This window comes from Somniosus microcephalus, unplaced genomic scaffold, assembly GCF_052327205.1.
Source record: "Somniosus microcephalus isolate GS21.2 unplaced genomic scaffold, FLI_Smic_1.0 unresolved_chr9, whole genome shotgun sequence".
NCBI lineage: Eukaryota > Metazoa > Chordata > Chondrichthyes > Squaliformes > Somniosidae > Somniosus > Somniosus microcephalus.
In genome coordinates this window covers 3,304,886-3,309,421 of record NW_028225187.1, presented here as the reverse complement: position 1 = coordinate 3,309,421, position 4,536 = coordinate 3,304,886, and the positions used below count along the sequence as shown (strand labels likewise).

At 49.0% G+C, this 4,536-nt stretch overlaps 1 long non-coding RNA gene across 1 annotated transcript; it reads right to left on the bottom strand.

The window, feature by feature from the left end:
- Nucleotides 1-475: 475 nt before the first annotated feature.
- On the bottom strand, nucleotides 476-3,947 carry LOC147084226 (uncharacterized). The gene is made up of 2 exons (XR_015075846.1): nucleotides 2,994-3,947; nucleotides 476-1,168 (listed from the first exon to the last, which is right to left on the bottom strand). It is a non-coding gene; the product is annotated as an uncharacterized LOC147084226 (long non-coding RNA).
- Between the last annotated feature and the right edge of the window lie 589 nt (nucleotides 3,948-4,536).

The following is a 4,536-nucleotide window of genomic DNA, read 5'->3' as shown; positions in this document are numbered from 1 at the left end:
AATCCTAACCAATAACCACTAACCCCAATCCTAACCAATAACCACTAACCCCAATCCTAACCAATAACCACTAACCCCAATCCTAACCAATAACCACTAGCCCCAACCACTAACCCCAATCCTAACCAATAACCACTGGCCCCAACCACTAACCCCAATCCTAACCAATAACCACTAGCCCCAACAACTAACCCCAATCCTAACCAATAACCACTGGCCCCAACCACTAGCCCCAATCCTAACCAATAACCACTAACCCCAACCACTAGCCCCAATCCTAACCAATAACCACTAGCCACAACCATTAACCCCAATCCTAACCAATAACCACTAGCCACAACCATTAACCCCTAAGCCTACACCCTAACCACAGCCCCTAACAAAGGACCATTGACAGGGATCAATGGAGGAGCTAAAGACCTGATAATGGAAGTATTTGAAATAATTATCTCAATGAAAGAAATAGTGCAAGGTATGTTAGTAACAAGAGATTAAATCAACTGGACCATCAAGCTCAGAAATTACTACTGCAAAGATCAGAACCTTTCAAAGGTTCTCACGTGCAGTCCGTGTGGAGGAGATTTACTAAATGATACAGGTAATAACAGATTTCAAAACCTATGCAAGATAGTTCTATAAAGCTATGGTTCAAAGGAATTGCAGCTGAGTGTGCTCTTTTGTGTTAACAAATAAACTGTAGCTTAATTTAAAACATTAAAGGAAACTTAATAATTCAATTAACATTTCATTACCTGTGGTGATAAGCACCCCAGTCCCTGCGGTGTGTAGATGAGTTTACTCTTTTGTAGGGATCATAAACAAATAAACTGTAACTTAATAAACCATTAAATGAAACTTAACAAATTAAATTAAAATTTTGTTGGCCGGGGTGATGATGCACTCCAGTCCCTGCAGCACCCACCGGTCGCGGAAGGCCTCGAGCCTGCCAGCGGACACCGCGTGCTCCATCTCCAGGGCCACCGGAAGAGAGGCAGGCAGTCGGGCCGAACGACCCCCTCGACCGCCCGCTGCCTGGACCAGTTGATGGCAGTTGAGTGTAAGTGAGACACTACAGTTCAGTCTATGACACCCACAAGTCGTGTACTCAAATGGAGCAAGCTTGGGGTTTGATGTGGTAGAAGGCGAACGAGATGAGAACGGAAATAATCTAGAGTAAGAAAAGGCCCGAAAATTAAACAGTCTGGAACAGAACATCAATTCGTCTTCTCTTATGGAGAAATCAAATATTTGACACACTGTGTTTGAAACAAAGCTTATTTATTCCCTGAAATAACAACAGAAAATGCTGGAAATACTCAGCAGGCCAGGCAGCATCCGTGGAGAGAGAAACAGAGTTAACGTTTCAGGTCTGGGACCCTTCATCAGAACTGGAAAAAGCTGGAGATGTAACAGATATTACTAAGGTAAGAGGCAGGAAAGTTATCCTGGGTGGATCTGAAACACGAAGGGTGGAAGTTCAGTTGGAATCCACGTGGAATAAGTTGGAACCGGAGACAGGTGCTGAGGAAAGGGATGTGGCTGTGAAACCGAGTCTTGGAAAATGTTACAAATGGGGATGGCAAAATCATACAGCATGAAAAATGGGAGTAAGTGTTAAAGTCTGAAATTGTTGAACTCAATGTTGAGTCCAGAAGGCTGTAAAGTGCCGAATCGAAAGATGAGGTGCTGTTCCTCGAGCTTTATTTATTCACTATTTAAACAGAATATTAATCTCCAGCGCAGATACAAGAGTTATTAAGATCAGCAGAAACAAACCATGACTACTAGAATGAACATGGTTCAGTCCTCAATCTGAACAGCTGGGGTCCTGATCACAGTAAATCATGTTCCATTCACTAATCTGGTGAGGAGGAACTGAAAGAAATCAGTATTTGTAGGGAAATGGTGTTAGGAAAATTGATGGGACTGAAGGCTGATAAATCCCTAGGGCCTGATGGTCTACATCCCAGGGTACTTAAGGAAGTGGCCCGAGAGATAGTAGATGCATTGCTGGTCATCTTCCAGAACTCGATCGACTCTGGAACGGTACCCATGGATTGGAGGGTAGTTAATGTTACCCCACTATTCAAAAAGGTGGTAGAGAAAAAGCGGGGAATTATAGACCGGTAAGCCTGACATCGGTAGTGGGGAAAATGCTGGAGTCTATTATAAAAGATGTAATAGCAGAGCACTTGGAAAGCAGTGACAGGATCGGACAAAGTCAACATGGATTTACAAAAGGTAAATCATGCTCGACTAATCTACTGGAATTTTTTGAGGATGTAACTGGTAAAATAGATAAGGGAGAACCAGCGGATGTGGTGTATTTGGACTTTCAGAAGGCTTTCGATAAGGTCCCACATAAGAGATTAGCGTGCAAAATTAAGGCACATGGGATTGGGGGTAAGGTATTGACTTGGATAGAGAACTGGTTGGCGGACAGAAAGCAAAGAGTTGGAATAAACGGGTTGTTTTCCGAGTGGCAGGCAGTGACTAGTGGGGTGCCGCAAGGATCGGTCCTAGGACCCCAGCTGTTCACAATATATATTAATGATCTGGATGAGGGAATTGGATGTAATATCTCCAAATTTGCAGATGACACAAAGCTAGGTGGGAGGGTAAGCTGTGAGGAGGATGTCGTGAAACTCCAGTACGATTTGGACAGGTTGGGTGATTGGGCAGAAACATGGCAAATGCACTATAATGTGGATAAATGTGAGGTTATCCACTTTGGTGGCAAAAACAGGAAGGCAGATTATTATTTGAATGGCAATAGATTGGGAGAAGGGGAAGTGCAAAGAGACCTGGGTGTTCTTGTGCACCAGTTGCTGAAGGTAAGCATGCAGGTGCAGCAGGCAGTTAAGAAGGCAAATGGTATGCTGGCCTTCGTAGCAAGAGGGTTCGAGTACAGGAACAAGGATGTATTGCTACAGTTGTACAGGGCCTTGGTGAGACCGCACCTTGAGTATTGTGTGCAGTTTTGGTCACCTTACCTGAGGAAGGACGTTCTTGCCATGGAGGGAGTGCAGCGAAGATTCATCAGGCTGATACCTGGGATGGCAGGAATGATGTATGAGGTGAGATTGTGTCGATTGGGCTTATACTCACTGGAGTTTAGAAGATTGAGAGGGGATCTCATCGAAACCTATAAAATTCTGTCAGGTCTGGACAGACTACATGCAGATAGGATGTTTATGATGGCCAGGGAGTCCAGAACCAGGGGTCACAGTCTAAGGATAAGGGGTAAGCCATTTAGGACTGAAATGAGGAGGAACTTCTTCACCCAGAGAGTGGTGAAGCTGTGGAATTCTCTGCCACAGAGGGCGGTGGAGGCCAGTTCATTAAATATATTCAAAAAAGAGTTGGATATATTTCTTAAGGCTAAAGGGATCAAGGGATATGGGGAGAAGGCAGGGACAGGGTACTGAATTTGGATGATCAGCCATGATCTCATTGAATGGTGGAGCAGGCTTGAGGGGCCGAATGGCCTACTCCTGCTCCTATCTTCTATGTTTCTATGTCTTTTACCCAGCACTCCCCGCGGTGGACCACATGCCGCACCCAGACTACAAGAGCCCAGCGCGCAGGCGCAGCAGGGGCCGGTATAGTGAGCATGCGCAGTGCGTTACCGGAGTTGGAGAGGAGCTGAAGCCGGGAGGGCGACGGAGGGGAGTAATGGACCGGTAGGTGGGTGGGGAGGCTTCATAAACAACTCGTGCAGGAGGCAAGCCCCGAATAATAACCTGAAGATCCCGTGTTTGCAGTTGCGGGGATTTCTTCCCCTTACAGGCCCAGGTTAACGGCAGCCATCTTTGTAAAGGACAGCGGAAAGTTTCAGTGCGACGTCACCATATGCCTGAGACAAAGAGCCTTGTGTCCAATGCGGGGAATAAAGGCCCACAGCCTCCCCGGGCCCTGAACAAGGGACTGGAGAAACTCGCTGCCCTGCGGATCAGACAATCAGCCGGCGCTAGCCCCGCCCCTCGGGCTCCCCGATTGGTTGGAGGACCCGCCGCCGGCTCGCTCCTCCAGCCCCGCCCACTGGGTGCCGCTAGTCCCGCCCCTTGGGCTCCCCGATTGGTTGGAGGACCCGCCGCCGGCTCGCTCCTCCAGCCCCGCCCACTGGGTGCCGCTAGTCCCGCCCCTCGGGCTCCCCGATTGGTTGGAGGACTCGCCGCCGGCTCGCTCCACCAGCCCCGCCCACTGGGTGCAGCTAGTCCCGCCCCTCGGGCTCCCCGATTGGTTGGAGGACCCGCTGCCAGCTCGCTCCACCAGCCCCGCCCCGCTCGCTCCCTATTGGTGGGAAGCTGCCGTCAATCAGGCCGCGGGCCGGTGTGACGTGTCCCCGAGGAGATCACGTGCACCGTCCAAGTGCCGCCGCTCGGTCCGGGGCCTCTGAGGTTTTTCTATTTCTCTCGATTCTCTCCCGATCCACCCCGCGCCATTCTCCACCCAATCGGAGCGGAGAAAACTCACTTCGCGTCACCGATCGCGACTCTGGAACCGACACCAAGGCCTTTCCCCGGAATGGCCCCG